We start from the raw sequence: 23,566 nt of genomic DNA, 5'->3' as shown, positions 1-23,566 counted from the left end.
CTTCTAGAGTCAAAATTCCTTCTCTACAGCTGGGTTGTTTGTAGACAAATGGCTTCTCCAGCTGTGCAACTGCAACAGCAATGATTTTATGGAAGGTCTTCCTCACCTTTGCCCATGAAACTGAGAGTTTGGGTTAAAATGGGACACTTTAAACTCTGGATCTTAATGATGATTAGCATCTTGTGTGACATTAAGCCACCCTCGTTTATAGTATCACATACTTAAGACCTTTTTTTTTAAAGAAACACCATTTTGTAGGGAAGAGAGCTGTTAAAAAGTACTGCAGTCAGAATGAAGAGTATTCAATTGAGAAATCTTTCATTGAAGAGGAACAGGCCACATTGGAACGAGAGTCGTCCTTGTGAACCACCTAGAAATGGGTAGGAATTCATCATGAGGAAAATCTTAATTCTAATTCATTTAAATGGCAGTATGGAGAGCTGCCCTGAAAAGTCCACAAAATCTATTGGTGTCTCTCTTTTCACTATAATGAGCTTTAGATCAGCTCCAAGGACAGTAAGAAATGGCTTCAATCCACAGTTGTCATTTTCGTACTGCATAAACTTAGCCAACTGCTCCAAGTTATTCTTCATCATATGTAAAGCACCTCAGGTTCTTATAGCATGCCATTTTTTCTTTGAAAAAATATGTATAATTTATAACACAGTGGCCATAAATCCAAGGGCTTCTTTGGTGCGCATATCCACAGCTTTCCAATATTCTTCTATGGAAGAAAAAGAGATATGCTCACTGGTGAGTTAACTTCAGAGCAGAATAGAAATGCCAACCTCCAGGTGAGATTTGTATATCCCTTGGAGTTACAGCTCATCTGTAAGACTATAGAGATCCATTTCCCTGAAGAAAATGGATGCTTTGAAAGGTAGATTCTGTGGCACTGTACCCAGTGAGGTTGCTGTCCTATGCAGGTGTAATGGACTCAGGCACTTAGCCTCGAAACTGGGAACAGCCTTGCAACAATTGCCTGGGCTGCAGCTATGGAAATGAGAATATAACGAATTGAAGAGGCTTGCAGAAGGAAAAAACACCTCAGAGTTTTAGTTTGGAGTTGGAGCTTGAGTATGAACAGTGTGAAGACTGGTACTTAAGCTGGTCAGTTGTGATGTGAAGCAACTGGACAAGGAGCTGAAAACAGCCAGTGGGGCTGAGTTCCTTCGTAGGCAAAACTGGGCTAAGCCTCTCTCTGGGTGAGAGAGTCCTTGGTCAGAAGGGGATCACAGCCAAGCGCCTTATGTGAGGAGAAACTCTCTGTGGGGTCTGTTAGCACAACAGGGCAGACTCCTACTATGAACTGAGAACACTCCAATACACCAATACTGTGCCCGGATTCTTGTGGCTAGAAAGGGATCCCAAGAGTCAGACTAGGAATCTAGCTGGGACTGAGACATACCAGGAATTGAGGGGCTGGTTAAAGCACTCAAAAGGGTGTGAGTCCAGTGAGCTAGTGTGTATGTCTGTGAAGAAAAGGTTATCTAGCACAAGTCAGGAATCCTCAGTGTGTGTGAAAAAGAGTGAATGTCAGTTTATTATTTTTATTATATGAGAAGCCAGAGCATAGGGCTATACCACCCTCTCTACAAAGCGTTTCTAGTGCCCAGTAGAAACTGCCTGCCTTTCCAAGGTTTTTGTATAGTTCTAAAGCCTGCCTATTTATAGCTTTGATATCATCTCAGCCTGATAAAACTTTGTTGATTATTTTAATAACCATCTGCTGCCATCTGATTTGTTATTGATCAACTAATTAATATTATTTTACCCCTTTCCCTTACCTTTTGTGAACCAATAAATATTCTTTGTAGTTTTTGAAATTCAAAAACTGTCTGGTGCCTAGTTTATTTTAGTTCTGACAGGATTTCTCTGTGTGTGCCTGAGGGACTGAGGAAGGTGACTGGGGAAAAATTATAGTGGTCACCCTCCCACACTGACCCTGACCGGTTCCCTACAGCAGGCTCCATCCCCAAATCTCCAAGATTTTCCCAACCCAGGTCTGGCAATTCCAGAGCAGAAAGTTGCACCTAGTTTTATAATTGACAGTGACTGTTGGGAAGGTATGGTATATACTAGGGGTGGCCAACGGTAGCTCTCCAGATGTTTTTGCCTACAACTCCCATCAGCCCCAGCCATTAGCCATGCTGGCTGGAGCTGATGGGAGTTGTAGACAAAAAACATCTGAAGAGCTACCGTTGGCCACCCCTGGTATATACCATTATCCCAGTATATGACCAAGAAGCACCAGCTGCATAGATATACAAGATCTTGCATATGAGATCTGGGACCTATGGGACATTGTCCCCTCCAAAATAAAGCATATTTAGAATAAAACATATAAATATTTATCAGATTTTACTCACTTATTTGAAGCTCTTCTATCTGGTCTTTCAGCACGACGTAACATACTGATGTTACACAGGCCCTGATAAAGAGATTCTACTTGTACTCTTAGGACCTAAACTGAAAGGTATATATTGGCAATATTACTATTTTCAGTATATGTAATTGCTGCTGACATAAGGCCATATACATTTATGGCCTCCCCAAAAAACATTTTGAGTAGTTCATCTCCAGATTGGAACATTCCATTTTGGGTCCTGTATTCTGTGTATTGCCTTACAAGTGTAACAGGGACTTTGTTGTATGTTGTAATTTGTACTATTTGACCTCTGAAGAAGGCCTCTGCAGGCTGAAATGCATCAGGTCATATATAGTTAGAGTTGTCAGGTCTATGTTAGAAAATACCTGGATGCTTTGGGGGAGGATCTGGGAGAGGGTGGGGTTTGGGGAGGGGAGAGGAGAGGAGAGGCCTCAACATAGTACAGTGCCATAGTCTACCCTTCAAAGCAGCTGGGTTGCCAATCCCAAGGTGGGCAAAGCAAGAAAAACACCGCATACCAAATGTTGCAATATAAGTGCAAAGCACTCTTTTACGCAATCACTTTGTAACTGTAATTCTAAATGTCCTTCAAAGCAAATAAACAGTCCTTAGCAGAAACTCAAACTTTAAATGTTGCCAGGAATGAAAATCTGCTATCTTCTTGTGTTTCTGTTGAGAGACGCAGATAGCCCGGCTGTTCCTCTTTGAAGAATGATTCATCAGGTGTAGTAGCAGCAACACGAGTCCTAGGTTCAAGTTCGTGTTTCCTTTACACTTTCTCTGGCTGCTATTTTTACAATCCGGAACTTAACATGCAAAATATAAATAAAACAAATATAAGTATGTATTTACAGAACATTTTCAACATTTTCTGTGCATGAAGTCACATAGCATCTAACTTACCCCATGCTTAGGCAACAGCTCACAGCCATATCTTATCAGTATGCATGAAAGTTAATTCAAGGAGAAGGCATTGCCAGCTGGAGCTCTATCTTTGTCTCCAAACATCCCATCACATTTCTTAAAAGATAATCTCAGGTAGGTAGGCTGGGGAAGAACCTTGCTTGAAAGCCACTACCAGCTGGACATGGCAGGTTTAGATCAACCAACCTGCACAGTAATTGTTTCTACAGGTTTTCTTCCATGTTGCTTTATACGCAATGGAAACATGAAATTATCATACTTTGGTAAATAAAATGCAGACTGAAGACTAATCAGGGCTCTTTTTTAATAGAAAAGGCCCAACAGGAACTCATTTGCATATTAGGCCACACGGCCTGATGCCAAACCAGCCAGAACTGCGTTCCTGTACGTTCCTGCTTTAAAAAAGCCCTGAGACTAATTAATAGTTTGTCAAATGTTTGACTACAGTGATAGTGATTTTTAGATGGATTGTGATCTAAACCAGCAGGTGAGCACCGTTGCGTTGCATATGAATGTGTTATTTCCAAGTTCAAAGGTTTTTTAAAAAATCAAATTTAGGACTGGGAAAATAGCATTCGCAATGCTTTTGACAAGGGAAATGTAAGATCATAAAAACTACATACACTGGATCCAACAAAGGATGCAAGTAATATCACACTCTGTCTCCAGTCCTGGCCATTCTGTTCCCCCACAAAATTCCACCAGAGGTAGAGATCCCTTTTGCTTACCATGAGCATCTAGTCATAGGAAGTTTTGGTAACTTCATAGATAACCTCCAGAGACATCTGGATAGAGGTAGCTCAGCGGTACTGATGCTTTTAGACCTATTGGCTGCATTTGACACATAAGAACATAAGAGAAGCCATGTTGGATCAGGCCAACGGCCCATCAAGTCTAACACTCTGTGTCACACAGTGGCAAAAATTTTATATACACACATACACTGTGGCTAATAGCCACTGATGGACCTGTGCTCCATATTTTTATCTAAACCCTTCTTGAAGGTGGCTATACTTGTGGCCGCCACCACCTCCTGTGGCAGTGAATTCCACATGTCATCCGCAAACTTGGCCACTTCACTTCTCACTCCCAACTCTAAATCATTTATGAACAAGTTAAAGAGCATGGGACCCAGTACCGAGCCCTGCGGCACCCCACTGCTTACCGTCCTCCACTGCGAAGACTGCCCATTTATGCTCACTCTCTGCTTCCTATTACTCAGCCAGTTTTTGATCCACAAGAGGACCTGTCCTCTTGTGCGAAATCCGCGCAGATCCTGCACGGTGAAGAGGGTCGTCGCTGCTGATTAAGGTGAGTGCGAAAATGACCATTGGAACGGTGTGACTTGACTTTTATTTGCTGCTTGCATTGTTGAATTGAGCACAGAAGCCATCTGACAGCCAGTCTGGCTGCATCAAAACAGGTGTGATATATTCTCGATGCCTAGCTCTTGACAGTAGCTGGATGACAAGGTAGGCCAGCCTGAGCTCCAGTCCTTAGAGATATACAGATGTGATTAAAAAAAAAATCAATGGCTTTGGTTTTCCAGAGCCACAAGACAATGTGCATGCAGATCAACTAAGGCAACCACTTGCTGGCTTTATGCCAGAATTAATTATTTGTTCCTTCAGTGTCAGTGATGTAGCATCCTTAGGAGTTTCCACATTATCTTCCTGATGGCTTAAAAGAATGAAGGTGGTGAGTTTGATCTTTCTTTTTCAGGTGGGGGAGATTCATATAGCAAACAATATTAGCTCATAAAGGAGACAAGGCAAATAGGATGTTATTTCACAAGTCAGCATCTGAGAAGCTCCTACAGTTAGTTGTCGTCCTTAGTGCTACTACAAAATTCATAGTATTTATGTTCTGGTTAATTTCCTTGTGCTTGGAATGTGACAAAGTCCCCTCCCCCCCGACCATTTTCTTCTTCTTTAAGTATTCTTTTTGATGTGACAGACATCCCTTCGAACATCTTGGTGAGCTTTCAAAACAAATTTAGATGTGCCTGTGAATTAAAAAAAGAATTCCTGCAGTTCTGCTAACTAGGATCAAAAAGGGGGAAAGACACTTTACCCACCATTAGATGTCAGCCTACACAGGTGGATCATCTGTTAGGATGAAGAAGCAGCTCTGTGTTTTGGAACTCTTTCCCAATGGTTTTGAATTACTTAAATGTGCACATAATTATGGTATGAAAAAGGAATTGTATCCTTTTCGAAATGCTAGAAATGGAAAGTGATATTGAGAAATGAGAAATAAATGCCAAAGCAATAACAGAAGGGTTGGGGTCATGGCTCAGTGGTAGAGCATCTTTGCTTTGCTTGTAGGCAGTCCCAGGTTCAGTCTTCACTACCTCCAATGTAAAGTATCAGGTAGTAGGTTATGTGAAAGACCTCTGCCTGAGACCCTGGACAGCTGTTGCAAGTCAAAATAGACAGTATGTGTGTTCAAGAGCAGCCACTGGAAACTATCAAGGCAGAGGTGAGTTCTGGGAGATTCTGCCTTGTAAGTATGAGTCCTAACAAACCTAGGGAGCTATGTGCAGCATTGAATTTGTTAGTCAGACAATTGTCCCTCTAGGTCCTGATTTATAAATACTTTCAGTACTCTGCTGGTAGATGGTGGCCATAAGGCAGTTTCACAAGTGAGTGAGAAAATCCAGTCTCCTTATGGGCACTGGACTATGTACTATATTTTGATCATTTCTAGTTTTATTTATTTAATTCCATTTATATCCCGCCCTCCCCACCAGGGCAGGCTCAGGGCGGTTTACATGGACATGCATATGCATTAGTAGACATAATGATAGAAAAACCATAAAAAACATAAAACAGTATAAAAACATAGAATAATTAACATTTTGGTGCTATGATCTTAAGTTTCAGATGAATGATTCTCTGTAAAGCAGATCTTAGATTGTCCTCTCTGCTGCTGCTGTAAAGCAGATTGCAAGGGGTGTTCCATATATTGACTAAAAACTGTAGGGGCCAGGAGTCTAATTTACAAATGCCTGGTGGAAGAGTGCCATCTTACAGGCCCTGTGGAACTGTAGGAGCTCTTGCAAGGTCCTAACTTCTTCCGGCAACTCATTCCACCAGAGAAGGCTCTGGCTCTAGTTGTCATGAGCCTGGCCTCCTTGGGGCTGGGGATTATAAGTAGATTTTGTGATCCAGACCGAAGTGTTCTCTGGGGAACATGTGGGGAAAGGCAGTCCCTAAGGTATGCAGGCCCCTGGCCATATAGGGTCTTAAAGATGAGAACCAGCACCTTGAAATGAACCCAGTATGCAACAGGCAACAAGTGCAACGCTTTCAGCACAGGCTGAATGTGCTCCTGTAAAGGAAGACCCATTAGTAACCTGGCTGCTGCGTTCTGCACTAGTTGAAGCTTCCGGGTTTGAGACAAGGACATTCCATATAGAGGATATTGCAGTAATCCAATCTTCAGGTGACTGTAGTGTGGATCACTGTTGCCAAGTTGTTGCATTCGAGGTAGGGGACCAACTGCATTATCAGCCAAAGATGATAGAAGGCTGATCTGCCGGTGGCTGCCACCTGGGCCTCCATATTTAAAGAGGGATCCAGAAACACCCCTAAGATTTCAACCTTAGGCGCCGGTGTAAGTAGCACCCCATCAAAGGTTGGTAATGAGACCTCAGATTCCTAGACTGCCACGACTTAGGTAAAGTACCTCTGTCTTCATTGGATTCAATTTCAGTTGACTAAGCCTGAACCACCCCGCCACAGCTTGAAGCACCATGATCAGATCTTCTGCGGAGGAGTTGGACTGGTCGCCCATCAGTAGATAAGGCTGGGTGTCATATGCATACTGATGACATCCCAGCTCAAACCTCTGGGCAATCTGGGCAAGGGGGCGCATGTAGATGTTGAACAACATCGGGGATAGAACTGCCTCTTGTGGGACACTATGTATAAGTGGGTGCTGTCGAGACAGTTCCTTCCCTATCACCACCCTTTGTCTCCGACCCTGAAGGAAAGAGGAAAGCCACTGTACGGCCAACCCCCATATCCCAGCATCAGCGAGGTGCTGGGTCAGCGGCTGATGATTGATGATGATTCTGAGTTTTGAAGGACTTCATTCTAAGGTTTGTGGGGCTGCCTAAAATTCTAAGGTGTGATAGCTGGGGAACTGCTCTTTGTTTGGTTGACTGCTCTTTGTTTGGTTGACTGGCCTAAGGGTGAAAGAGATTGCTGCTGATTGCTGAGGAGTGCCTCTGCTCCACCTCTTTGCATTTTAAGCTGTGCCTTGCCAAAGGCTGAGCACATCTCACAGAGGTCTGAGAGGAGCAGAGCAGCTCTGATAGCTGAGACAGCTGGAGAAATTGCTGAGAATTTCTGAGTTTTGAAGGACTTCATTCTAAGGTTTGTGGGGCTGCCTAAAATTCTAAGGTGTGATAGCTGGGGAACTGCTCTTTGTTTGGTTGACTGCTCTTTGTTTGGTTGACTGGCCTAAGGATGAAAGAGATTGCTGCTGATTGCTGAGGAGTGCCTCTGCTCCACCTCTTTGCATTTTAAGCTGCGCCTTGCCAAAGGGCGAGAGCTAAAGGGCTCTTGGCCTGTGGCTCTTCGCCTAGGGGCTCTCTAAGGACCAGGAACCCAGATCCCTGATTTCCTTGTTCTCCAAATAAGGTTAGTTCCCAATAAGGTAAGTTGAGGTAAGGTAAGTTGACCCTCCAGAAGGGAAGCCACTTAAACAAACAGCATTTAAAGAGGACTGTATATTTTAATTATATATATATATATATATATATATATATATATATATATATATATATATATATATATATATATATATATATATATATATATATAGAAGATAGAATGCCAGCAGGGGGTTGGGGGCTTTCCAGTGTTTTGCACTGAGTGTCACATGTATGACTATCTGCCTAAAGGACAGAAGTCTTGGGTGTGTGCTCGATGCAAGGAGCTCCTGGTCCTCAGGGAACGAGTTCATACCCTTGAGGCCGAGGTGACTGCCCTGGAGAAGCAGAGACGGTCAGTTAGGCACTTGGGGAAGACTCTCGGGGGCGTATTAGATGAGCCCCGCTCTGAACGTAGCAGCCCCGTTGCTGCCAGAGAGCGTGAGGGTCGAGAGGGAACAGGGCACCGGGCTGAGGACAAGGGGAATGCGCCCTTAGAAGGGACCTCTTCTTCGGTTGGTGAGCGGGTATTCTTTTGCGCCAAGGAACCATCCCTGAGCAGGGGGAGAGGGGGGGGGTTGGTAGTTGGTGATTCGATCCTTAGGCAAGTAGACAGCTGGGTGGCGAAACCGCGTACTGACTGTATGGTGACTTGCCTGCCTGGTGTGAAGGTAGCGGACATTACGCGTGTAGTAGATAGACTGATAGACAGTGCTGGGGAGGAGCCTGTGGTCGTGGTGCATGTTGGCACCAACGATGTGGGGAAATGCAGTCGTGAGGTCCTGGAGGAAAAATTTAGGCTGCTAGGCGGGAGACTTAAGGCCAGGACCTCCAAGGTAGCCTTCTCAGAAGTGCTACCTGTTCCACGTGCAGGGCAAGAGAGACAGGCACAAATTAGAAGTCTCAATGTGTGGATGAGACGATGGTGTAAGGAGGAAGGGTTTAAGTTTGTTAGGCACTGGGATGCTTTCTGGAACAAGCGGGAGCTGTACAAAAGAGACGGTCTCCACTTGTCCCCGGATGGAACCAGGCTGCTGGCGCTTAAAATCAAAAAGGTGGCAGAGCAGTTTTTAAACTAAATCTTGGGGGAAAGCCGACAGGAGATGAAATGTGTCTGGTTCGGGAGGACTCGTCTCAAAGAGATGAAGGGTTAGCTGCTATTTTTCTACCGAGTAATGGACCAGAGTTGTCCACTGTGAAGGTGACAAACAATATGGACTGTCTGCCAGAGTCTCGAGGCGGCAGGAGGAAGGTGGCGGGCCTAGCTCGCCTGGGAAATTATAGATGTTTGTATGCAAATGCTAGAAGTGTTCAAAGTAAAATTGGTGAATTGGAATGTTTAGTGTTGGGAGAAAACATAGACATTGTGGGAATTTCAGAAACTTGGTGGAATGAGGAGAATCAGTGGGACACGGTGATTCCTGGATATAAGCTATATCGGAAGGATAGGGAGGGAAGGGTTGGAGGTGGGGTGGCTCTGTATGTCAGAGAGGATATACGGTCCAGTAAGACTGCGATCAGAGAATTAGATTCACTTTTAGAAATGCTTTGGGTTGAAATAGAGGGCCCAAAAGGAAATTTAACTATGGGAGTTTGTTATCGCCCACCAAATCAAAAGAGAGAGGACGATTATAATATGATGGAAGGCTTAAAGATAGCAGCTAAACGTAAAAACTGTGTCGTAATAGGTGATTTTAACTACCCACAGATTGATTGGGTCAATATGTGTTCTGGTTGAGAGAAAGAGATTGAGTTTCTAGATGCTCTCAATGACTGTGCTATGGAGCAGATGGTCTCAGAACCTAACAGGGGTGGGGTGATCCTGGATTTGGTCCTAAGTAATGCCCAAGACTTGGTGAGAGATGTAAAAGTGATTGCGCCGCTTGGGAGCAGTGACCATAATGTTATTGATTTCACCGTTTGTATAAATAGGGAGTTGTCCAATAAGACCACCACAACCACATTTAACTTTAAAAAGGGGTAGATACAATGAGATGAGGAGGCATGTGAGGAGGAAACTGAAAGGAAAGGTACATACGGTCAAAAACCTTGGGGAAGCTTGGATGCTATTTAAAACTATAATCCTAGAAGCTCAGATAAAATACATACCACAAGTTAGGAAAGGCACAAACAGGCATAAGAAAAGGCCTGCGTGGTTAACAAACAAAGTAATGGAAGCTGTAAAAGGTAAGAAGGACTCCTTTAAGCGGTGGAAAACCAGTCCAAGTGAGATTAGTAAAAGGGAACACAAGCTGTGGCAAATCAAATGCAAGACTGTGATCAGGCAGGCAAAAAGGGACTATGAGGAGCATATTGCAAAAAGCATAAAGACCAACAATGAAACTTTCTTCAAATATATTAGAAGTAGGAAACCAGCCAGGGAGGCAGGGGGGCCCTTGGATGACCATGGGGTAAAAAGGATTACTGAAGGAGGATAGGGAAATGGCTGAGAAGCTAAATGAATTTTTTGCCTCCGTCTTCACTGTGGAAGATGAGAACTTTTTGCCCGCCCCAGAACCACTAATTTTGGAAGGGGTATTGAAAGACCTGAGTCAGATTGAGGTGACAAAAGAGGAGGTCCTACAACTGATAGACAAATTAAAAACTAATAAGTCACCAGGTCCGGATGGCATACATCCGAGAGTTCTGAAAGAACTCAAAGTTGAACTTGTGGATCTTCTAACAAAAATCTGTAATCTTTCATTGAAATCTGCCTCCGTTCCTGAGGACTGGAAGGTAGCAAATGTCACCCCCATCTTTAAAAAGGGTTCCAGAGGAGACCCGGGAAATTACAGGCCAGTCAGTTTGACTTCAATACCGGGAAAGTTGGTAGAAACCATTATCAAGGACATAATGAGTAGTCACATTGATGAACACGGGTTATTGAGGAAGACTCAGCATGGGTTCTGCAAGGGAAGATCTTGCCTCACTAACCTGTTACATTTCTTTGAGGGGGTGAACAAACATGTGGACAAAGGAGACCCGATAGATGTTGTTTACCTTGACTTCCAGAAAGCTTTTGATAAAGTTCCTCATCAAAGGCTCCTTAGAAAGCTTGAGAGTCATGGAGTAAAAGGACAGGTCCTCTTGTGGATCAAAAACTGGCTGAGTAATAGGAAGCAGAGAGTGAGTATAAATGGGCAGTCTTCGTAGTGGAGGACGGTAAGCAGTGGGGTGCCGCAGGGCTCGGTACTGGGTCCCATGCTCTTTAACTTGTTCATAAATGATTTAGAGTTGGGAGTGAGCAGTGAAATGGCCAAGTTTGCGGATGACACTAAATTGTTCAGGGTGGTGAGAACCAGAGAGGATTGTGAGGAACTCCAAAGGGATCTGTTGAGGCTGGGTGAGTGGGCGTCAACGTGGCAGATGCGGTTCAATGTGGCCAAGTGCAAAGTAATGCACATTGGGGCCAAGAATCCCAGCTACAAATACAAGTTGATGGGGTGTGAACTAGCAGAGACTGACCAAGAGAGAGATCTTGGGGTCGTGGTAGATAACTCACTGAAAATGTCAAGACAGTGTGCATTTGCAATAAAAAAGGCCAACGCCATGCTGGGAATTATTAGGAAGGGAATTGAAAACAAATCAGCCAGTATCATAATGCCCCTGTATAAATCGATGGTGCGGTCTCATTTGGAGTACTGTGTGCAGTTCTGGTCGCCGCACCTCAAAAAGGATATTATAGCATTGGAGAAAGTCCAGAGAAGGGCAACTAGAATGATTAAAGGGCTGGAGCACTTTCCCTATGAAGAAAGGTTGAAACGCTTGGGACTCTTTAGCTTGGAGAAACGTCGACTGCGAGGTGACATGATAGAGGTTTACAAGATAATGCATGGGATGGAGAAAGTAGAGAAAGAAGTACTTTTCTCCCTTTCTCACAATACAAGAACTCGTGGGCATTCGATGAAATTGCTGAGCAGACAGGTTAAAACGGATAAAAGGAAGTACTTCTTCACCCAAAGGGTGATTAACATGAGGAATTCACTGCCACAGGAGGTGGTGGCGGCCACAAGTATAGCCACCTTCAAGAAGGGTTTAGATAAAAATATGGAGCACAGGTCCATCAGTGGCTATTAGCCACAGTGTATGTGTGTATATAAATTTTTTTGCCACTGTGTGACACAGAGTGTTGGACTTGATGGGCCGTTGGCCTGATCCAACATGGCTTCTCTTATGTTCTTAATTGCCGCGGAGCACCCAGAAGAGCCAGAAAGTCCCGGCACTTTTGCGGCGCAAACGGAAACTGGTTTTTGGCGGTTTCCGTTTGCGCCGCAAAAGCGCCAGGACTTTCCGGCTCTTCTGGGTGCTCCGCGGCAATTAGTGCGAAATCCGCGCAGATCCTGCGTGGTGAAGAGGGTCGTCGCTGCTGATTAAGGTGAGTGCAAAAATGACCAATGACTTAGCAACACTTAAATCTTCAGAAGAGAAATCAGCAATGTTTGCCAACTACCCCATCCCACTGCAGACCTGCTACATTGTCCTCAGTTCTGTTCTTAAGATGCTACTGGCACCCACAAACAAAATTTCAGGGGATAATGGTCTGCAGTGGGAGGAGGAAGTCCCACTTCACAAAGAGCTGGTTTACAAGGAACTAAAAGCTAGTCCTAGAGAGCACAAGCATTACTGACAGAAGGCAACACAGCACATGCTTCCTGTCATCCAGGGAAGTCTCCGTCCCCATCCCCATCTGAAGCACTGCCTGCCTGTATTCCAGCATGTGCAAGGAAAACAATGTGCCTACTTGTGCATCACCAGAGAGAAAAAATAGCAAAAGGGAGAGAGGCAGGGGGGCACTGTTTTCTATTCTGGAAGTTCCTTTTCCTTCATTTCTGAATGTGTACTAATAAGAATGAACTAATCAGTAGGTCAGTAAATAGAAATGCATTTATCTTAATAAATATAAAGCCAATTAAAATGGCACCTTATTCCAAATCCTTATGAAGCTGAAAATTAAAACTACATTCAATTTAAATTATATGACTAAAAAGGTAAATACATTTAATAGTTTATTTTTGCAACTATACATTCATGCAAATATCTTGGCATTTTCTGTTTGAAATGCTTAGTGGAAGTACTTTAATTACCTGTTCAAAATGCAGTTTAATGAAACATTTTGTACTTTTTTTGTGATTAAAAAATGTATTTTGCCGTGCTCTGTGGAACTAAGGGCCAAATTAGATTTGACTTGGCTGCAGCTGCCATCTTTGATTCATTATATGCCTCTCTTATAATGCATAGAGCAGGGATAAATTGAAGAGCTCTCATGTTTACAACCAAATGTGAACTCAACTGCAATGGACTTCTCTGCTCCCCAATTGACTTCACTATGCTTTACTTCAGGCGCTTCCCCTGACCTAATCCTAACATCAAAACAAGCTAGAAGAGTTATTTCACTGTACAGTTATGATTTGGGAAAGGCTGGTTTCAGTTCTCTCACGCACAGGTACACACACTTCCCACATCCCCACTTTATGCATAAGCACAGCAGACATAAATGTGACAGGTTCCCATCATCTCTAGTTTTGCTGGTAGCACAATTCTCACAGAGATGTGGTGAAGGCTTTCTCAGCAAATCAGTATGTCATGATTCAAGCATCATTTTGTCTTGAAGAGCAAATATACTTACACATTGAATAACCTCCTTGACATCTGCAATGATTGTGGCTTGCATAGTGTCCGACCACTAGCAACTCCAAATATCATTCTGAAGCCGCTGTTATGAAGTGCTGGTAATTAATTAGGGACAGGTCTTTTTCCTTTTGCTGAGATCTCCAGAGATCACACTAGAGAGGTCGAGATTTTCTACAAGCTGGCTTGCTTGAGTGTCTTCATAACTGCTTTACTAAATTGAACTCTCAAGGTGAAAACACACAGCATGGGGGAAAGGGTAGATGTCTCACAGTACAGTACAGTCCTAAAGCAGACTGACACCCTTCCAAGCCCGCTGACTTCAATAGACTCTCAGCCACTGCACAGACCAGTATGCAGTTGGTTCTTTAAAGGTTTTCTTCTGTTCTAAATCTGCAAATATTTCTTCTCTACTTATGTCTACTTATGTCTGACATTTTTAATGTCACCTTTAGTGCAAACTGTGTCAACTGTTGCACAATTAAAGACTAAATCCTTTGAAGAAAGTGATTGAAGAAAGTGGGTGTGCCACAATGGCAGTACATATAATTCCTTTTTTACTTCCTGAGGTTTCAAAAAGAAAAAGTAAAATCACTTTAAGAAAAGGTTAAATTCTCCTAAAATAACCATGCTGATTTGTATCGTCATCTGCTGGCCATTCTGTATTGGCTATAAAACAAAGGAAAGCTCAGCCATCAAACTGCAGTGTTAAAAAGAAAAAATACCCTACATTTTAATTTTTAATCCTTAAAATGTAAAACAGGTATCAAATAACCCAATCCAGACATAAGTGGTGGCCGGCTGCAGCATAGCTGCCGTGCCGCTAGTAGACTTCCTGAGGACTTTGGCACGCTGGAGCACCACCACCCCCACCACCACCATTGGCCAGTCTGCGGCTCATGACAGTCAGGAATGGGGAGAGGTGGGCCCAGAGAGGCTGATAGCCATCCCCACCCACCCTCAAACAGAGAACGGAGCCAATGATGGGCAGACCATCACAGGCAAAGGAGAGATGTCCCACCAACATAAGGAGGGACCAGGAGTGAGGCTGGGCGTGCGCGCATGAGAAGCCTGGCTTGGTGGCAAGGCGGGGGTGGGGGCGAGGCAGGGCTGTACAGGACCACAGAGAAATCCCCTCACACCCTCCCGCTGTCAGAGACTCTGCCAATGGCAGGCAGACAAGCAGGAAGTACCAAGTGCAGGAGTTCTCTGTCATAGACAGCAGCTGGAATGTGTGTCTGGGAGTGAGCAGCCCAGCAGCAGAAACCCCCCCCCCACCCAGAGCCCCCCTGTGTTGCTCTGATGCCCCCTGCCATGTGCACGGAACACCTCCCCCGGGGCCACAGAACTCAGAGTGTGAGTGCATCAGCCACAGGACTCTGAGTCCACTTCATCAGCTCCCCCACCTTAGTGCCCTGCGCACAACAGCCCTGTGGGGTCAGGTAGGGTGTCAGCCCAGGCAGGCTGAGAGGTGGCACTCCCCTCCCCTGTCCAGCCATGCAAGGGGGCAGCGTGGCAGCTCATAGAGTCTTCCCCCCCCCAAACCAAGTCTGCCTACCCTCCCAGGCATTCCCTCGGAGAGGCCACTGACAGTGGGGGGAGGGTTGCCCAGGGAACGTGCAGCAGAAGCCAAGCAGGAGAGACAACAGAGGGCACAGCTCAGACTTTATTTTTCCAGAACAGAATGCAACAGTCTCCCTGGTGCACGCTGGGCAGTCTTGCCGTAGGCTGGGCTCCATTCTGAGTGGTGAGCAGAAACAGCTGAGGGAGTGGGGGGGCAGTGAAGCAACACACGCGGAAGCCTTTGTGTTGGAGTCCCACCTTCAAAACGGAGATAGAGATCAAGAGCACCTGCAGGGGCGGTGGCTGGAAGAGCAGGCTGCGTTTCAGCCAGGTGCTCTCTTAAAGCGACAGTCTCTGACTCACCTCCCCATAACAGGGCAGCTGCCACACACACCCCGTATCCCGCCAGGGGTTGGGAACATGGCAAAGGGAAGGGAGCAGGCGGCAGCACAGGGGAGCGGGGTCAGCCAATGCCCCCTGCTGGAGCCCACTACCTGGTTCAAGTGCCAGTTGAGAGCGAGGGGAGGGGAAGGCTGGGGGGGGGGGGACAGTGGAACTTACCCAGCCATGGGCGACAGTCCCTGCATGCAGAGCCTCCGGGAGCCCAGAACATGTGGCGACCTGGAAACAAGAGCAGTTAGCCCCAGGGGAGAGACCTCTCCCTCCCATTCGCAAGTCAAAGATACTGTCAAAGCAACCGCGCAGTGCAAAAGCTGTCACCAACATGGCTGCCTGTCCCTCACTCTAAGTCTGTATGGCCAGGAGCTCACCAGCAGAACTTCCCGCCACACACTCCTCTTCCTAACAACTGAGTTGTGTGAGGCCAGAGTGGAAGTATTTCTAGGAAGGGGAAGACCACGTTTGGGTGCTGGGGAGGGAACTCATCAGCCCGAGGCGCGAGGAGATTGGCAAGGCATTCACGCCACTCCCTAAGGGGTTTGTGAGCTTCTGCAGCAGCGGAGGCAACCTTTGTTTTTGGTTTCAACGAGTGCTTATGGGATTTTTGCGAGCGTAAAGTCGCGCCTCTCGGGGGGGGGGGCATGTCATGAGCCAAACTGCTCAGGAAGCTGCCTAAGCCTGGCTGTGCCCCCAATTCCACCCCCTCCTCCGTGTGAATGCCATGCTCCACCTCACCTCTGCCCACGCTCGGACGCAGCCCTCAGGCGCTGCTGCCCTCAGGCAGAGCATCGCTCAGGCAGCCCCCGCCCACGTAACTCCCCCCCCTGCTGTGGTGGTGTCAGTCGTACATCAGTGCAAACCCTTCCTGCACCCACGTAGCAGCTCGTCTGCTCCCAAAAGACTTTCTGCCCCCCCCCCCTCTGGATTGTGCTGAAAGTGTATAATCCTAACCAGGTCTACTCCCAGAAAGTGCCCTTGGGACTGCAGCAAATATCAACACACTTGTTGACTGATCAAAGACTTCTAAAAGGATTTGTTGTTGTTCAGTCGCACAGTCGAGTCCAACTCTTTGCGACCCCATGGACAAAATCACGCCAGGCCCTCCTGTCGTCCACCATCCTCAGAAGTCTGCTCAAATTCATGTTTGTTACATCAGTAACGCTGTCCAGCCATCTCATCTTGTGCTGTCCCCTTCTTCTTTTGCCTTCTGTCTTTCCCAGCATGAGGATCTTCTCCAGTGAGTGCTCCCTTCTCATTTGGTGGTTAAAGTATTTGAGCATCAGCTTCAGCATCTGAACTTCCAGGGAATAGTCTGGGTTGATTTCCCTTAGGATTGACTGATCTAATCTTCTTGCAGTCCAAGAAACTCTCAAGATTCTTCTCCAGCACCACATCTCAAAAGCATCTATTCTTCTGTGCTCAGCCTTCCTTATGGTCCAGCTCTCACAGCCAGACATTACTACTGAGAATACCATTGTTTTAACTATATGGACTTTTGTCGGCAGGCTGATGTCTCTACTTATGAACATATGAAGCTGCCTTATACTGAATCAGACCCTCGGTCCATCAAAGTCAGTATTGTCTACTCAGACTAGCAGTGGCTCTCCAGGGTCTGAAGTTGAGGTTTTTCATATCTATTTGCCTGGGCCCTTTTTAGTTGGAGATGCCGGGGATTGAACCTGGGACCTTCTGCTTACCAAGCAGATGCTCTACCACTGAGCCACCATCTCTCCCCTATTTTTTATTAGTTTGCCCAGGTTTGCAGTCTTTTTATTAGACTGCCCAGTTTTGCCATAGCTGTCCTCCCAAGGAGTAAATTTCTTTTCATTTCATGGCTGCAGTCACCATCTGCAGTGATCTTGGATCCCAGAAATGTGAAGTCTGTCACTACTTCCATGTCTTCCCCTTCTATTTGCCAAGGTGTGATGGGGCCAGATGCCATGATCTTAGCTTTTTTGATTGTGAGTTTCAAGCCTACTTTTGTGCTCTCCTCCTTCACCCTCAACAAGAGGTTCTTTAGGTCCTCCTCACTTTTTGCCATTAGAGTGGTATCATCTGCATATCTGAGGTTGTTGATGTTTTCCCCGCAATCTTAATTCCAGCTTCTGCTTCATCCAGGCCAGCATTCCACATGGTGTACTCTGCATATAAATTAAATAAGCAGGGTGACAATATACATCCTTGTCGAACCCCCTTTCCTATTCTAAACCAATCAGTTGTTTCATATCCCATTCTGACAGTTGCTTCTTGAACCTTATACAGCTTTCTCAGGAGACATGTGAGGTGGTCTGGTACTCCCATCTCTTTGAGGACTTGCCACAGTTTGTTGTGATCCACACAAAGGCTTTAGCATAATCAATGAAACAGAAATAGATGTTTTTCTGATACTCCAGTGCTTTCTCCATAATCCAATGAATGTTGGCAATTTGATCTCTAGTTTCTATACCTCTCCGAAACCCAGCTTGTAGTTGCTGATCTACATACTGCTGAAGCCTAGCTTGTAGGATCTTTAACATGACCTTGCTGGCATGTAAAATGAGTGCAGTGGTGTGATAGTTTGAACATTCTTTGGCATTACCCTTCTTTGGGACTGGAATATAAACTGACCTTTTCCAATCCGTTGGCCACTGTTGCATTTTTCAAATTTGTTGACATAATGTGTGCATCATTTTAACAGCATCATCTTTTAGGACTTTGAATAGCTCAAATGGGATACCGTCATCTCCACTCGCTTTGTTGTTAGTAATACAAATGAAGGATAGCAAAGCCAAAATTCCCCTAATTTGAGGCAAATAATAACAATAATAATTCTTTTTATTTATATCCCACCCTCCCCGCCGAAGCAGGCTCAGGGCGGCTCACAACATATTAGTTCAATACAATAAAACCATATAATTCAATAAATACTACATTATAAAACCATCGTTTAAATCAACATTCCAATTAAAATTAACATTTATGGTGCTAAATTTCAGATTTTTAATAAATTGATGGCAGAATACAACAGCAGCGAATCTATCATTAACTCAGCATTCAGCGAAGGCCATCTTAAAAAGAGTAGTCTTGCAAGCCCTGTGGAATTGCTCAAGACTCCACAGGGCCCGCACTTTGTCCAGAAGTTGATTCCACAGGTGTGGAGCTGCGATAGAGAAGGCCCGTTCCCTTATGTTCTTCAATTTGGCCTCCCTCGGCCCAGGGATATTCAGCTGGTTCTTTCCCACTGACCTCAGTGCTCTCTGGGGTTCTTATATTTAAAAATAGGGAAGAGCACAAACCAGCTCACAGACCAAAGTTCATGAGGAATTTTGGCCAGTTTGTGCTTCCTGAATTCAAATTTGCGGCAGGTCAGTCAACACAAACTTTCCATGAATTTTCAAGTTGTTCAGACCAGTTCGTGAGCAGAGACATCTCCAGACAGTCTTCACTCAATCAAAATATTTGCAGAATTTGAAAGCACCAACTTGGAGGGCATGTAGAGGAGCATCCAAGGGAGGTCCCCTGTGAATTTAATGTCTCTAACTTGCATAGGATTCATTCTATACACTCTTGAACCTCAGTAATTTTGGCAGGAGTAGATTCAGAGGTGTATAGAATGGATCCTGTGCAAGCTAGAGACACCAAACTCACAATGCTCCTCCCTCAGATGACCCTCTATATGCCCTCCAAGTTTGATGTCTCTAAGATGCACAGAATCTGTTTTAAACACCCTTGAACCTGCCCCTGTCAAAATGATTGAAGCAGTCATTTGGACAGGCATAGGTTTAGGAGGTTGAGGAGTGTATAGAGCAGATCCTGTCCAAAATAGAATCACCAAACTCGTCGGGGATCTCCATCTGACTTTCCTCTACTTGTCCTCCAATGTTTGGTGGGTATTGGATTTACAGGACCTGAGTCCCCCTTCCCCCCCACTGCCCCCCCCCCCGCTTCCATAAGGTGCTTCTAGGAAAGTGCTTTCTAGGGCAATCATTTCCCCAGAAAGTGCTGTTCTAAGGGCACCTTCTTTGGGGAGCCATAATTTGAGCCCCATTATTCCAATTCTCACCAAACTTGAAGGGCAAGTAGAGGAGAATCATCTGGAGATCTCCTATGAGTTTGGTATCTCTAGCACTCTGGGGAAGCATTCTACCATCTCACAAACCTCATGAACTGAACCAGTTTGGGAGGCAGCTAAAAGTACATGATGGCCAGCAGTTCATGAATGGGTTAAACCACAAACTGGATCGAACCACTTTTTTTGTGTGTGTGTGCCCATCCCTACTTAAGAACTGTGGGATAAGAGATTAAGATCTCATATAGCTTGGAGGTAAGTTAAACACTAGGAAATAGAGAGGAATAGCTGAACATTTTCACAATAAAGGGAAATCAATAGGGAAGACCTCAAGTACTCAGAGTATTTTCAGTAATGAGGAATGTTTAATGCATGTAGTGCTTGCTTTTAGAGTAGTAATATTCACTCTGCAGCTCGCACAGAGCCACATTAACCATTATTAGCAGTCTAAGAGCAACTTGACTACTGCTTGCCCTGTGTGCTAACCATCAAACACATATACAATGGCATAATTATTAATATTAAATATATATAACAATAACAATTACCAGGTTATTATTAATATATATATTAATATATATATATTAATATATATATATTAATATATATATATATTATATATATTATATAATATAATATATATATTAATATATATATATTAATACAATACAATTAATATATTAATACAATAACAATTACCAGGTTATTATTAATATTAAATATATATAACAATAACAATTACCAGGTTATTTCGAAGCATGTTGGGTTGTCTCTCCTCATTGCAATAGAACCTTAGCCAGCCCTTGTGTAACTGGACTAGCAATAAGCACTTTCCTATCTGCCTTCTTATTGTCTCCTCAGCATGAGCCACAGCTTTTCAGGCAAGGCAGTGAGACTGACAAAGTAGCCTGGGGAGAGCAGTCTAGCGGTGGAGAAAGATGAGCAACCAACATCTTAATTTGACTAGCTTGCTATTTTCCTGGGTGGCTGCTGCTATTGTAGTGGTAGTTGTTCTTCTTTACAACCAGCTTCCATTAGTCCCAATAGTGGCCTGGATACTGGGATAAGAGTGCAGAGGCTACACTAAGCCTGTCAGGGGAAGGCAGGATATAAATATGATAAAATAAAATAAATACAGAGAGGGGAGTAGATTGTTGAAGAGCTTGGACTCTTTACTTCCTGAAGTTCACAACTTACCCCAGACCCTACAGTGGCAGCTGTTACAAGGTGGGAATTAGGGAGGGCATGAATCACATGTTTGTGAGTTGCTTCAGTTCATGGTTCATGGTCAAACCACAAACCAATATGATCTTGGGGTCTGGTTCATGAACCAAAACAGTTTGTATCAGTTCATGATCCCTGCTTTCTGCTTCCTGTGAAAAGTGGTGGGGAGCAGAAGGTAGGGGGTTAAATGACTCTGAGAGAAAAGTGGCAAAAAGCAGTGGAGAGCAAAAAGCAGGGGTTTCCTTGTGAAAAGTGGCAGGGAGCAGAATGATTAGAGCCATTTAAATCCTTGCTTTCTCCTCCATGCTGCTCAGATGTTTTCGATGAAGAGCAGAAGACAGGGGTTTAATAGCTTGGAGCCATTTAAACACCTGCTTTCTGCTCTTCATGAATCACCACAAACTGCCTTAAAATTCATGGAAGTTCATGGAAGCTTTTCAGTTTGTGAACTTCAGTTTGCAAACTACAAACCTACCAAAATTAATAATGAACTTTCATTCATGAGCCGGTTTGTGTCCATCCCTAGTGAGAACCACTCACCAACCACAAGTTCTACAGGGCAATGGCATTGCTCATCTTCTAAGAACATGTGACAGATGCCCTACTGGGGATCTGTGCCCAGAAGACCCATATATGGCTCCCTGAGCATTTCTGTTTTAGACCAAACTTTCCTGCAAAAAACCCTGATTCCTTTCTCCCTTCTGAAACCTTAACATTTAAACCTTAATTTTTAGTGTTGCCAGGTCCAATTCAAGAAATATCTGGGGACTTTGGGGGTGAAGCCAGGAGACTTTGGGAGTGGAGTCAGGAGCAAGGTTGTGACAAGCAAGGTTGTGACAAGCATAATTGAGCAAGGTTGTGACAAGCATAATTGAACTCAAAAGGGAGTTTAAAAGGACCACATTTAAAAGGACCACAAACCTTTTAAATGCCTTCCCTCCATTGGAAATAATGAAGGATAAGGGCGCCTTATTTTGGGGCTCATAGAATTGGACCCCCTGGTCCAATCTTTTTGAAACTTGAAGGGTGTTTTGAGGAGAGGCACTGGATGCTATGCTGTAAATTTGGTGCCTCAAAAAACAGTCCCTCCAGAGCCCCAGATATCCAGAGATCAATTCTCCATTATACCCTATGGGAATCGGTGTCCATAGGGAATAATGGAGTGCCCAGCAAACATTTCCCTCCCCTTCCCCTGCTTTCTGATGATCCTGAAGCTGTGGGAGGATCTCCAAACCAGGGGACTCCCTGCCCCCATCTGGGGATTGGCAACCCTGTTTACTTTTTAAAGATTATCTCCTTAGAGCCAGGACCCATTGAGGAAACACCAATCAACCATTCTAGTCCTAAGCATTGACGTCAATGAAGTCAGATACGTGTAACTTTCCATGGGAACCACACTGTATCACACATAAAAATAACCAAGGAAATCAGCCAGCATAACTGCATATTATTTTAAACCCAAGCCCCTTAACAATAGGGTTCAATACTGGGGTCAGTTTTACCATCTATATTAATCTGTAATTGAATGTGTTTGGCAGCTGCAATGCACCTATTAATCTTACTCTACTCTCTCATTATTTAGTTTGACTGCCCACTTTCTTCCCATGTACCATATGTACATATCTATTTATATTTATATTGTTTTTATTAATTAAATGTTTGTTCCTCCCTTGCAATCATTTCTGGACTGGGGATAGGGAAGCCAGCTTCCAGGTGGGACCTGGGGATCCCCTGGAATTACAGCTCATCTCCAAACTACAGGGATCAGTTCCCCTGCAGAAAATGGATGCTTCAGAAAGTGAACTCTATGGCATTGTACCCTACTGAGGTCCCCTGAGGTTGCCAATTCCAGTTGGGGGCAGGGGATCCCCCAGTTTGAAGGCTTTCCCCCTGTAAAGTACGGGGGTTGGCGCAGTAAGAGACCAGAGTCGGAGAGTGATTTCAGCAAGCTTTACTTCAGGAACACACACACACACACAGACTGAGCTCTATTCAAACTTCCCGCTCCTTTATACAATTCTTGCCCCCTTCTGATTGGTCCTTAACTATGTACATGGATTGGCTATTTACAGGGCCCTAAGGGCCTATCAGGGTACAGTATGAGCCTAGATGTTGATTGGCTACTTATGTTTCAATCCTTCCCCTGATTGGGCACGCTTAGGCCTTCTCTGGAACACTGGTGTGGAGTACAAGCTTTGGCTTGTTCAGCTTCCCTCCAAAAGTAACAGTTCCCTCCAAAAGTAACAGTTCTCCCATTTGAGCCTAGGACACAACACCCCTCCCCCCATAGTTCCAGCTATCAGGTGACATAGTCCTGGAGATATGCCGGAGGGCGGCGGTCTCGTGTCGAGCGTCGGAGCTCCGAGGGGACTGGGCGTTCCGACTCGGTTGGTGGTTCCGCGGCTGCAGAGCTGGAGACATCTGGGACGGCGGCCTCAGGAGACCTGGGTTCAGCTGCGCGGTCGGGGGTCTCCTCCTGCTGGGCCGAAGCGGGCTCCACGGAACCCTGTTCTGTGTCAGGCTCTCGGGGACTTACGTTGTCCGGATCTGGAGCCTCTGACCTTGGCTCCCCGGCAGGCAGGCGACCTCGGAGTTGGTCGATGTGTCGCCTCAGGAGATGTCCACCCTCCAAGGCCACTGCATAGGAGACCGGTCCGGTGACGTGGTCCACCTTTCCAGGGAGCCAGGCGGGGCCAGTGGTGGCATAGTTCCATGCCCACACTGTCTCACC

The sequence above is a fragment of the Heteronotia binoei genome, chromosome 4 (assembly GCF_032191835.1).
Source record: "Heteronotia binoei isolate CCM8104 ecotype False Entrance Well chromosome 4, APGP_CSIRO_Hbin_v1, whole genome shotgun sequence".
Lineage (NCBI taxonomy): Eukaryota > Metazoa > Chordata > Lepidosauria > Squamata > Gekkonidae > Heteronotia > Heteronotia binoei.
The sequence above is the reverse complement of the archived record's forward strand: the minus strand, read 5'-3'. Positions refer to the sequence as shown.